The 14,077-nt window shown below is 40.3% G+C and overlaps 1 protein-coding gene across 4 annotated transcripts in view; it reads right to left on the minus strand.

Annotated features, from left to right (window-relative positions):
- Positions 1–12,919, minus strand: part of enox2 (ecto-NOX disulfide-thiol exchanger 2) — a 100,739-nt gene extending 87,820 nt beyond the window's left edge. For 2 of the 4 annotated variants that reach the window (XM_029846891.1, XM_011610887.2), the window contains exons 1-2: positions 12,765–12,919; positions 4,519–4,602 (exon numbers count right to left, since the gene is read on the minus strand). The gene's annotated coding sequence lies outside the window, so the exon portion shown is untranslated. The remainder of the gene's footprint in view (positions 1–4,518; positions 4,603–12,764) is intronic. The other 2 variants (XM_011610891.2, XM_011610886.2) reach the window with 1 other exon arrangement.
- Between the last annotated feature and the right edge of the window lie 1,158 nt (positions 12,920–14,077).

The following is a 14,077-nucleotide window of genomic DNA, read 5'->3' on the forward strand; positions in this document are numbered from 1 at the left end:
CATCATTACAAATATGTAGCCGAATGTGTGCTTTCTAATGAACTGCTGCTGGAATGTGATGGAGATGGCAGTCAAACGATCCTCCACAGGAGAAACAACAGGCTGAAACAACAGGCTGTGTTCACAAGCACCGGTCATAAATAAGTGAAAAAATAATGATAATAATGAGAAACCAAACTGTCTTCACAGTTCTCACAGGCATGGTCATAAACCTTTGTATTGTAATTATTTTATTTATGATCCAAAAGTGATCAGCAGACAGACAGACAGACAGACAGACAGACAGACAGACAGACAGACAGACAGACAGACAGACAGACAGACAGACAGACAGACAGACAGACAGATTTGTCTTCAGTGAAACAATGTTTATCTGTGACTGGTAGCAGCTGATGGACTAGGCTTATTTCTTTATCAACTGGGAATGATTCATCCCAGTACTGGAAGAAAGGCTCAAATGTGGAAAAGTAATGATTTAGAATGCGAAGAAGGTCAAGCCAGGCCAGTATTGGCGTGGCACTGGGAAGCACTTGCTCCTATGATGTCATTAAACACGCCATCTTTATGATTCAAAACTAGATTTCTTGCTTAAAATTAACTTAAGTGTTTTATCCAAAACACTAATCAGAATGAACGTTAACGTTTCGCAATTAATCTTGTAAAGAACAGCGGCCTGAACAAAATACTGAAACTTTCTCAACTTCAATTACAAAAGGAAATAAGACATAATGAAATAGCAGAAAAGGACAGACGGACAGACAGGTGGAAAACATGATGCCCGAGGACGTCTGTCGCCTACAGGTATAAAAAGCACTTACATGCACTTCCTGCTGCAGAGTGATAAAAACAGGGAAACTGAGGACAAGTGCCGTCTGGGTTGACTTCCAACTGATAAGTGGTTCTTGTAACACGTTTTGATGTTTCACTTTCTACAAGTACAAGACAGTTAAGGACCAGATAAGGGGTTAAGTTGAGGACAGCTGGGAAAAGCAGCTTTGTTCACAGTTTTCCAGCAGGGAGCACCTGTTTCTGTCTGAACCTTGACTGAACCTGAGTTTAGCCTTTCCATCATCAACATGTGTAATTTCCCAAACACGAAATGAAATGAAATCTTACAGTCAGATGCTGCCATTTAATAGCAGTAATTTACTCAATTACAGTCAGATATTACAATAACAGAAAGTCACATAACCTTTTGCCATCATGTGATGAGCATTTCAACAGCTAAGCTTTGCTTGAGATTATTTTATAAATCAGTCTTTTTGGTACAAATATAAATGCACGTTATATACTGACTCTCTCTTTTGACAGAGTACACAAACACTGCTGACATATTTATGTATTCAGGGCCTCTGATATACTTGATACAGTGCAGCCTGTAGTCCATGATGAAGCTAGCTCTGTTACTGTGATTGCTTCTCTTTCCACACTAGAAGCCATTTTTTATTAAAACCCATTGCTGCTGGAGAGCCGGTGTGAGAAAGTCACCGCAGACACCTCAGTCTGCTCAGCACTCTCTGCTGCTCTGACACACAGATGCAGAGTTTTTGGTACAGAACGGGACAGAAGTGCTACACTCCAATAGTGAGTGGTGATCGTTTATTCAGAATATGCTACGTGAGCACAGACAGCTTTCAATTTGGTGTTTGTAGGGATGCAGATTAGTCTAAAATGTACTTTCTGAGCTATTATTTGGAGCCGTCGAGACTACAGTGTATTTCCCTGTTGGGTGAGTGTAAAATAACACACAAATTTTTATGATCCTGCCTTAAAATTACAAGTCCGGCATATAACCACTCTGTATGTAGCAAAAGGGCAATAAAGAAACTCGGGCCGTTATCCCTTTAATCCGTTGTAACTAAAACCATCTCTGAGCCACAGAACTTTGACAGCTGCGCTGCTAGTTCTGGGAAAGAAACAACCTTTTGGCTAATGGCTGTGATTTGAGAGGCTTTTCACTCCCTAATTTATGAGTGGGCGAGGAGCCAGTGTGGGTTGTTTAACATCTCTGGACATGCGCTGTCTTTGAATCCATCCACACCGACAAGATTCAGTAAATCATCCTCTCCCTGTGGCTCCCAGGCATTGAGAGCTCAACTCTAGGATCATCCCTCAAAATACAAGCCTATCAGTCCGGTATCACCCAGAGATGCTCCGGAAAGCTCAACATTCTATAATCGTCTTTTCCCAAGCTGGCATTCAAATCAAGCTTATTTATAATAAAGTGACCTAAACTGACCCGGGCACATGGGTGAGGTGTGCGGTTTGCATCGGTGGCATCGTTTAGCATCTTGCGTTGAGTGAGGTCAGTGAAGAAAGAAGCACAAGTCTTCCAATAATAACGGTATGGGGCTAACGTTATGCTAATAAATGTTCCTCATCTAAACAGCGCTTTAGCCATTCCGTTCAACATTAAATCTACCTTGAAGCCAAGCATAAATAATAAATCGCGGGAGCCAATGAATACCAATGCCCCCAAACTGCCCTGTGTTATTATCGTGGCTGATTAAGGTGCCTTGGGTTGTTCACTTCATTAGTTGGTGTCTGCATTCCGAACATGTCTGATCAGATTGTTGACACCACGGAGCCAAAGAGTGACACAGGATCCTTGCAGACTGACACGGAGGGACGAGCTGTCTGCACCATGACAAGGTGGAAGGGATTGTTGTGATGGGTTGAAATTTGATTATGTATGACTGGCTCTGCAAAATGAGAAGTCTTACTTCCCATTTTGCATAAATCACAGTATTTAAATACCTGATTTTGTGTTCAAGCTTTGTGTGGTATCATTAAATCAAAGGTTATGTAGTATTTGACAGAAAATGACACACCACCAATTTACCAAATCCTCAATTTTAACCAGTTATGTTAGAGTAAGACATTTAGACGCCAAATATTTTATATTATTAATATTTTCATAATTAGTTCAGAAAGACTGCTGGAGTAATTTATCCCTCCTTTACTCAAGCATTCTACCTGACATGCTTAACCCCAACATTCAGTTTAAAATAAAACCTCTTACAACTTGAATCCAGGCTCATCTTGAACTATTAATGTCAAGCGTTGGAAATGAAGGAAAGTTTTACCCCAGAACAATGCAGAGAGATTAGATGCTGTTTTTGCCAACAACGATGCAACTAGAACATTCAGTCAAAACAACCGGGCTATCATGTCTCAACTGTGACACTGTTGTCTATTGCATAACTCGTTAAGATTCACTTTAGTGGGTCAAATGCAGGAAAAACATCAAAAACATCTGCTCCCTTTGCGGGAACACGTTTACATATTTTAAGAAAAATCTTTCATACGAGGTTTTCTCAACTAATGATGCAATTGTTGGTTTCAGCTTTTGGTGCAGCAATATAAAGAATATGGCTTACTGTTTAACAAAGCTAACATCATTTGTTATATAGATAGATATTGTAGGAACGCGTGATACACTAAACACTAAACACTTTTTTAATTAAAAATGTTGGCTGCACCTTCGTAATAGATATTGACACACATGTCGCTGAATGACGCATTATTCACAGTTTCATCCTTAATCATGAAATGATCTGTATTAATAATAGTACAATGCAGCACAGCTAAGCAAGTATGAGACATATTTACCACACAAACAAGCTTTTTATGTCGCTTGACCTTTGAAATAACTGCAAACACAGAAGCGTCATAAAAGTCTGGAGACAAACCAAAAAAGCAACTGCAGCTGGCCGCCTCCATCATTATAGAAAAGCAGCTAATGTAAACAGGCAGTGCAGAGTCTGAGGTCAAATATGTTAAAAACACATCTCGATGCTGGCAATCTTTCAGGATTTCGAGCATCATTTTTAGTGACCTAACATTTATTTTAGGAGACCTGGCAAATGGCATAAGATCAGGAGGTCTGACTGAATGGCTAGTTCCTTTAATGCCTTGGTAATGTTCTAATCTGGATAATACAACAATGAGCAAATAAACAAGAGCTGGAGAAAACAGGTCGTTGTAACAACTCATTTTCTTTACTCATGAGCCCACCACCATCAGGAAAACAGCCCTTTGTTTTATTGCCCATCAACCGAGGGTGACTTCACACACACTGGGGTGGACCAAAGACCCACAGCTCAGTTTTAGCGAGTACAGTCTGTGTCTGTTGTTACTCTGGTCCAAACGCGGCACCACCGGCAGAGAGAGACGTTTCCATAACAACTGATGGGGAAAAAAGCCGTTTGGTACTTCTTTCACCTGACTTTTGAAAAAGAAATTTAACAGACACACACACACACACACACACACACACACACACACACACACACACACACACACACACACACACACACTCCAGTACCTGTGGTAGTTGTTGCACTGGTTCATATACATTATAAAATCCAAATATAAAGGAAAAACATCTCTAAATGCCAGACTGAGAAATCAGGAGCTGAACACATTGCAGATTTGCCGAATTCTTCAACAGACCTGACAAAACTGTATAGTTAGAAGAATGCAGAATGCACGATGTGGTGATCAATTTGTACTTACTACGCGGTAATAATGCTTCGTGCTGTCGCTCCCAAACTGTCACCCGGGGGAAAACCTTGTTAGGCTGAATATTCAGCAGCCCAGCTGTTTGCAGATGGTGGCAGATTGGGAGAGAAGAGGAAGAGGTATTAACTCCAGTTGAGTCCAGTTTCTACTGTAACTAAATACAGTTTCAAATCAAGAGAAGGTTGGTTGTTTTTTTTAAACAGACACAGACATAAAAAGGGTCATTTTGAGCATTACGTATCATCAGAGATATGCTTTTTTAAAATTAATTTAGCATCTTTGGAACCATTTTTTTCCTAGCTTAAGCCACATCCACCAAGCCGTGGTGCTGTAATGAGCAGGACTGTGAACCGGCAGATTAGACCACCTGGCCCTGCCAGACTGTCATCCTATTTATACCCAGAACAGTAATTTACACAACCGCCCAGTGGCCCATAATCAAGAGGAGGTGACACAGTGTGACATTCTCATGGTGAACACAAAGAAAGCGTGACCTTCTTCCCTTCTTCTCCCTGGATTCCCCAGAGGAGCTTGCTGCTGGTAATGTTCTGACAATGCATGCTCCATCATCCCATAGTCAGGCTGCTGAATGTGGGCGGCCAACAAAATCAGGCGTTGATCAAAGGATTTTAACTCGACTGGCGATTACACACTTTGCAATTTGAGTTTTTTACTGTTCTTTCTGTATGATCGTGCACAAACAGTGAATACTGTGTACAAATGACACATCTTTGAACACTCAGCTAAAATCTGAAACAAATGTGAACTGCCTGGAATTAACTTACAAGCCTTCCGCGAAGCTCTGCCAAATGATTATGAAATAAATCTTGCAGGTTTTTAGTAAAACCATAATGCAATTAAACTATGCAATGAGATTTTTAAACCCAAACCCCCTCCAGCTCAAAACCCCATTTTCTTGCTGCAGCTATTGCTGCAATTTCACGTTATTGGCACACTGGCATAATTTGGTGGCACCAATATTTCTATTTACAGTCAATTTCACATACTAATGACATGTCACGAAGTAAAATTAATGTGTCACTCTGTTGAACTGCTCCCACAGAAGTGAGAGAATTTATTTTTTGATGACTGGAGCAGCTGGTATGGAATTAAAACCAGAATTGAGGATTTACAACACAATTACTATACTGACGCATTTAACACAGTCTGAAGTGGTGCTTCAATGAATCAGATATCAATAAACTTCAAAACAGACAACAAATTGGAGGTTACGACCTCCAAGTAAACATAAACGTGGGAAGAAAAAGATTAGCATAATAAAATCTGCATGGCGTAAGCCACCAAATACAGCACCATCCTCTAAAATGCTTATTAGTTTATTAACTGGTATTCCAAGACAACACAACACCAACTGTGTTAACTTTAACGTTAAAATTGTTCGTATTGTCCATATGACTTTAATACACAGTTAAGAAGAAGAAAATTCAATCTCTAATGGGCAGCATAGTCAAATTTGCACATAGAATGTCTACGCACGGCCTAGTCTAGTTACAGAAAATACTTAGCATGCAGCCTCCATCTCTGGTTGGTAGTTCTTGGGCAAGAGGCAATTTAATGAGATACCCCTGCTGTTATCTGCTGCTGAATCTGACAGCAGATTACAGTATTAATAGCTGGAGAGCCAAGCAACACCTGAGCCTGTGGAACAACAAGGCACATGAGCCTGCGCTCTTTTACCGCTCGTGCAAGTGAAGGCCATTTAGAGTTGGGGAAGGACTCAACCACAAAACTTTACCAAAGTGTGAATGAATGATTTTAAACCAAAGCGTACGACGCTCTGAGAGCCCCAGATTTGTGTCAAAGGTTAAAAATCACGCAAACACATTCCAAACAAAATAAAAATAACTACTTGTTAAACTGTAAAATGTCATCAATGTTGTAGATGTCATCAAGGGTGCAACTAAATGTAAACCACTCTGAATGGGGCGAAAAAACACATTCTTTTCTACTTGGTGAATGCAAATACAGCATGAATGTCGTCAACTCGTCTCAGCTCTGCTCACGTCGGTGTCAAATCTTTTGATTGCAAAAGAACAACAAAAATGACCCTTTTAAACCATGATGCACATAAAAGCACGGCTTTCATCTCGCCTAAAAGTGACTTCCTGCTGATGCAATCCAATCACAGGAGGATCTCTTTTCACCTTGTTCTACCGTGCACCGCCAAGTATCAAGAGTCCACTTGTCCACAGGTCCCTCGTCTGTATGTAAATACGCCGGTGTGTGTGAAAATCAGATTAAATTTAAATCTAAAGATATTCAGTGCATTTGCCACTTATACAACTAAACAATTCAACTCAGGTCCACTTTCTAAAGTCAGGACAGCATGAAATGAGATAATACACAGTGAGGAGGATTATTAATACAGTAATACAGTACACAGATTTATTAACAACAGATCAAATCAGGCATGAACAACAGTCTTTGTATTGCAAAGCCACATATGCAGAGTTTAAAAACAGAAAGAATTTTCACATATGATCTAGTGAGGTCAAAGTCAGGACAGTCTCTAAAGAGGGCTCTTGACAATAAGTAACAGGTTGGAAGGGTCTGATGGGGGGGGGGGGGGGTCAATTGCAACCACTCTAAAAGAATTTGCTGCAATTTTCCAAAATGGCCTTCTCATGGTCGTTGCATTGTTTCCCATTAAATGCAAATACAGCCTAAAAAAAAGAAAGAAAGAAGATGAAAATCTCAAGATTGGTAAAGTAACACCCACATATCCAGGAGGAATCTGAATCCTGGCTTCTGACTGATCACAACCACAGACTGAATAAAAACCAAAGAGCTCAGCATCGACCAATGCATTTGTTGTTATTTACTGTAGCATGAGAGAGTGAAGACAGCCGGCATCAATAACTGCTGCAGCCAGAAAGATGTGGAGCTTTCAAAAACCAAACTGAAATGCATTTTTCATTTTCCTCCTTTGCATCCAACATCGGCGCTTCAGCTTCAGAGAATGAAGTCAGATTGAATGATTTCTTTCAAACCGGGATAATAATGTGTTTACATCAAACTGCCCCCCCCAGGTATGAATTTGTTTCTCATTGGGTGCTGAAAATGTATTTTAGGGTGATTTAGTGGCACCAAGAAGGCTACATCAATCATAATTCCACCATTTGAAGAAACAAAGAGCCGATTATTTAACGCTTATTGTTAGTGGCTGCCGACTAATAATAAGATCTATATTGTATAAACGAGGCGGTGTAATTAGCAGGTTAATTCTTTGACGTGATTATTGTAGTCTTCCTCCTGCCAGTTTAGTGTGATTGGTCAGAAATGTTGTTAACGTGCAGGATTTTAACCGCTGAATATATGAGGGAGTTGGGGAGCAATTTAGAGGTCTGGAGCACAACTAATGGAGATGAAACACTCAGATGGCAATTTTACAGACTATTTTACAGGACTTATAGGAAAGGGCAACACACAGAAAACTGACACTTTACAGGTCATTACCCCGTCCAAGGACTTAGCTACTAATAAAAACCTTGACTACGCCCATACCCATTCTCACCCTCCACAACATCAGCCTCACATCAGCAAAAGAACCATTAAAAATAATGAGAATCAATAGAGTGTTAAAAGTATTGGCAGTCTGGCCCAAGAGCTGCTCTGTCTATTAGTGGGGGAAAGAGAGCTGCTCTCTGGCCTGCCAGCTCCAAATAGGAGCACATTGATCAAAAAATCTAGGTTGAAATCTCAATCTTTAATTGTCCATGTCACCCCTCATCTCACTTCAAGTGTCCGTCGTGTCCCAGGTAAATTGAGGCCGTTAGACACGGTCGTTTGACCCGAGATGGAAAAAAATAAACATGAAAACGACATTCATCCGTTGTGTAATCGCCAAATGACATTTAGGAAGAGGGCTGGAGCCTAGTTCCAGCCAGCAGCAGACAGGATGCGGGGTTTAATAAATCATACGTGCAAATGAAAACTGAAGACTGGCGTTTTCTTTAAAATTACAAAACATAGTCACCATAATGTTGCTGGTATAGAAGTGAAATCTCACTGGCTCCCCCTCTTCTTTCCACCAGTAGGCAGTACTTTGCCATAATTTATGGAAAATATATGTTATAAAGCCAGTTAATCAGTCAATCTATCCCCAGCAGGACTTAAGGGACCACCGGGAGAGGAAAACTAGTCAAATCCCTTCTCACTTTAGTCCAGACGTCTGGCTTTTCAGGCACACCGTCACAATTCAATCCTAGCTTAGGAGAAGGACTCATTTCCAATATCTTGATAGCCAGCCAGAGCTATCTCTCACCAAAACCCACACTGGCAGGGATGGGGGGGGGGGGGGGGTTATCCCTGAAAGAATCTACCAAAGTTGTTCAGTCATTTCAAGCTTCAGTGTTCAGATTTGAGGGCAATCACAAGAACAAATTCAGTGTTTGGTAAAGATAGCTGTGACCTGATACAAGATCCTGAAATATACCATTAAGCTGCGCTGCATGCAAGTGTGAAATGCTGTTTTGACAACTTGTGTTTGTATTACAAGTCGTGACAGCTCGTCACCACAGATGATTTAGCTCCATCAACACCTGCAGAGGCGACTGATGCATGAATTAGCCAAGTCAACTTTGGATGCGATGAATGCGGCTCTTCATCCTGTACAATCTCCCTGCTCGTCAGGGCCATTCACACTCACCGAGGTATGGAATGTCAAAAGAGATTTCAGAAAATCATGTGGCGATGTATGATTATGTTGATTCAGACTGCCACGATGACTGACCACAGGGTATTACAGCAGCAAGGCTGATCTAAAAATTCAGAACACACTGTTTAGCAGGTCTATGATGGGCTGCAAAGTCACAGTGAAAAATGTATTCATCTTCGAAGGTAGACCTAAATAGAACCCAGGGGGCATTTAGAACAAGTAAGTCTATCTTTAAACTCTCCAGGGATGAATACGTAACATGTTTGATCTCATACTGTCACTGAGCTGCTGTATTTTTGGAGGCAAAAGGTAACCCATGTAAAAGATTTATCCTTAACAGTTATTGCACTGAACAGGAGCAGAAGAAAACAGAAGATAACAATGGAGTTTAACATTGAAGACATCAGAGGAAAAACATCCTTGGATAATAATCTTTTTTTGAGGGAAAATCATTGTTACACAGCTAATCAGTACAATATTTAATTCTGTCTAATGCAGCTAAATTATTAAACATATTTATCCATCATTTAGTTGGGTGTGTCCTCTAATACCAGTGTAGAAATACACAGAAGAAGCCAGAAATCAACTGTGTTGAAGGCAAAATCCTAGAATCTGTTCCAATATAGCTGCTTCAGTATGAAGAACCACAAAAATAATACAGGTCCCAACTTCCCTTGAGTCACAGAATATGAATGATTTGCTTAATATGGTGTCATCCATCAATGTACATTTAAAAACACAATTAGGGGCTGTTATTGAGGGAAACCAACGGTCACATTACCACATCAGGACTTCCTGCAGGCATGGGTACTGTCAATTCAATTGAATGTGGATTCATTACGTTTCAAAATCAATTCAATATGGATCAAACATGCTTCAATACTGATTTATTAGCATGTGTAGAAAGCTAAACCTGCAGCAGAAACAGTTAAAAAGCTCCGCTATAATTATTGGGTAGATTATTTCTAAAAAGCAGAGGATACTAGTGTGGGTTTGTAAAGGATTATCCATCTTTTACTCATTTAGAAAACAAAACGAACAATTACAGCTAGGACAAAGCACAGCCGGCAGCCTAGGTGATGTCTGCAATGGAAACTCTTTAGGCTCTGCCACCTAAATACATTATTCAAGTTATATTCCACTGTCTGCATCTGTATGCCTCATTAATATTCTTAAACAAGTTTGGAGGTAAAACTATAAAATGGTAATCAAGGACATGACATATGCTCGATGCACAAACGCAGCCCGAATGCCCATCTTTTAACTCAGAAAAATGATGAACATACATGGTGGAAAGTGGGCGTCATGTTGCAGGAACTGGTTTTCACAAACTTGCAGGTGGAAGTGGTGACTTATTTAATCTCACGCTCCTTGGCTTTAATGTGGTCTGTCCGTCAAAAGAAATCTGTTAAATACATTCATTATATGCAATTCTATGAAGGTCAATGGGAGATGAATTCAGTTCAACAAAGCCCAGATTCAGAAAAGTAACTTAAACTTGAGCAGAGTAGTCTAAAGACCATTTTTGTACTAAATCATCTGAACAACAATCAACATAGATGCATTTTCTGAATGCAAAATGAACATACCGGTTGATATGAAAGGGCGTCGTAATCGAAAGCTCAAATCAAGCAGTTAAATGATGCAAACGTACCGAAATCGTCAGATAAATGCCAAACTGTAACTTGAAGGAGGTAGGTGCAGAATTGCAGATGTGCAAACACCTGTCCCATATACACCCCTGAACGCCTGATTTAAGAAAGGTATAAATGGGATCTTTCACCAACTGCTGACTGAATGCGATGTTGTAATCTAAAGAGCCCCTGCTCATTTGTAGGGGGCAAATATCCCCGTTCCCAGATCCCTGGTGTCTGCATGTCTCTGCTCTCCACCTTCAATAAGTCAAGCTAAAAATCCATCAGCACAGAAGCAGATCAGGTAGCACACAGGTGCACGCCTCATGCAGACCAAGGTCACGGAATTGGATGCTTGATCAATCAGAGTAATGAACCACAACATGCTGACATGACAAATATTGACCTCTAATTAGATCCTGGTTCTGCAGGTGATGCACCATTTCTCAAATAGATCAGGTCAAAGCAGAAGCAGCTGAAACACCGACACCAAACTTTTTATAGAGAAAATGCTGGTGGGGGGCTTCAGTTTCAGATTTTTAATCTTCAAATGGCAAATGTATATGACCCTTTTTACTCCTGATGTGATGCTTTTTCAGGGCTGCGCGAACACAGAAATATAGCTGTTGATTTGGATTTTCAGGTGAAAATGTGTCCCTTCAGATTACGCATCAACGCGCAGCCGTCCAACATGAGCGACAAGACACATCAGAATTCATGTGGCTTGTTGCCCATTTGCACGCCGTAAAACCTCGACTCGCCCCGGCACAGAGCAGCAATCAATAAGCACACAAAACAAAATCTAAACCAAAATTAGAGGGAATATTCCACAATAGCATAGTGATCAATGGCTGCACGTGGCCACAAACAAATCCCCCACTTCATTAGGAGCTCCCAAAATTCCACATTTTTAATTGAAAGATAAAGTTTGATTGGACTGGTCCTAAATTTATTCATTGAATCTAGAGATCAATTTTACCTTTCATATAGATGCATTAAGTATTCATCCCACTGAACCCAACCAAAATATTGACGGATTATGGCAGGTTTAAGACCAGGGAAGTGGGAGCAGACAGGTAGTCAGTTAAAGTGATCCTGCAGTTCACACACGTTCTGAAAACAATGGTGTGACTGCAGAAAGTGGACGCTTTCAAACTTTTCCTTTATTCCTCACGAGCCATTTCACACACTGTGAGAAGAGCATGAATAAATTATTACGTTGCTGGGATTGGAATTTAGTTTTATTATTTGATAACACTCATAGGTCAGAAGAAATGGAACCCTCCCGTTTTAACTCAAAAGGAGGATGACGTGGTTTACTTTTGAAGTCAAGGTTTGGGATTATATTAGGATATATGCTTTAGGTTATTGCTCCAAGCCTGTATGACACCCAATAGATCATTGGTATTAACTTGCTGTTAATGCCTGAGTAATCCTGAAAATCTATTTTAAGAAATAAGAAATAGAAATGTACCTCAATGTAAGCCTTTAGGGAAATAAATTATGATGATCCGTTGTATTTTCAAAGGGATCTATAAACTTCCATGCCCTCATTAAAGAAGGATTATTAAGCATTAAAGAAAGACACAAACAGAAGGCCACACATAATCAAAACCAGGTGATATATTTTCCCTATTTAAACGAAAGCAAACTTTGAAAACAACTGACAACAACTCATCCTTATCCAAAATCGCTGCAAGGGGAACGCACAAAATAATACCATCATAAAGCAAACACTGAAACATCAATTGCAGTCATAAAAGCAACATGCAATTCAAACAAAACTGAAGAACACATCCTGAAAAAGAGCAGGTTCAGCCTCAACGTAAACTTCGCGCAGCGGACAAGCTAATGCTAACAACCGCTGTCAGAAGTTAGCCCCGCTAACAAAACAAAGGCAGAAAAGCGGAGTGCACGCACAAACCTACCTTAAAGAGCGTCCATCATCTTTTATGTTTGCCCGGTTGCTGAAAGATCCCGCAAAAGTCTCGGGAAACGGGGGCTTCTTCTGAAGCGGGTAACCAGGAAAGCGTGTCATTAGCAACGGGAACTGTCAAACAATGGCGGAGCCAAGTACGGCAAGCGAGAGGTCGACACGTGCTTATGTTGACGTTTTTACAACGGCAGTAGTAGCGCGAAGTCTGGTCGATTTCTCCCGTTTTGATATTTGAATAAATTGCTGTTTGACACGCAGAAAGAATGTTTAATGCATATGTCAAGCGTTTCCCTTGTGTTTGTGTGGATTTTCAATTGACACTGGTTTCCTCCCAAAACACATGCATTAAAGATGCCTTGCATTGATTGGGGAATCTTAATGTCGTGTACAGTGCAACTCTGTCTAGGTGTACTCCTGTCGAAACTACTGACCTTAGAAATAAGGTCCAGCAACCCTGGAGACCCTGTTTTCTTTGTATAACCTGTGGTAAACAGAAAATTGTATGCAAAATGAAACAAACTTTTGGCATGTAATAATATGCCATTTCTTGTATTTTTTTTTTTTTAGCATGACTACACTGAAAATAACTGGTTTATTTTCAGTAGTACTCCGGACAGTCTTCGAAGGATTATTGTCACTGTTCTGGTGGCTAAGCTCTTTCAGTGATGCTGTGGCATGAACAAAGCAAGTGATATCTAGTGAATTCTCATTACAGGGGGATTATCAAATGTGCCAGCATGCAATGCACTCCCACATCATTAAGTGTTTTGGATCATTTACAACCATTTACACCAACAATGATGCCTTTTGTCCCCCCTTCTTTCCCCCATAAGAATCATACTTTGGTTGTCTTCATGACTCAACAGGCATCTGTCTGTTAGGATCCCTTTGCTCTGAACTGCAAAAAAATAAAATAAAAAAATCACCATTTGATCTAAAAGACCTTTTGCTGTTCCTAAACCTCACTGCCGTCACGCCATGTTCAACTCGTGCTTAAGCTAACGAGGAAACCATTGCACAGTAAATGCTGATCTGAAAGAACGGTTAATCCTTAATGAGTCATTAATATTCCTGAATGAGCTCTAATCCCAGCTCACATGTCTCCCCCAGCAGGAAGATGTGCCTTTACCTGGCTCACAGCAGGATGCCCGAGTTAAACAAAAACTGCACAGCAGAGCAAACACGCTCTCTTTGCAGTTCATTAATTATACATTCACAAGTTGGCATGCACAGGGCTTTTTTTTTTAAATTTCTTACTCAGTAAATGAGTGTTTAACTTTTCAGAGCTGTTGGTTTTCTTATAAA

The sequence above is a fragment of the Takifugu rubripes genome, chromosome 14, assembly GCF_901000725.2.
Source record: "Takifugu rubripes chromosome 14, fTakRub1.2, whole genome shotgun sequence".
Classification (NCBI taxonomy): domain Eukaryota; kingdom Metazoa; phylum Chordata; class Actinopteri; order Tetraodontiformes; family Tetraodontidae; genus Takifugu; species Takifugu rubripes.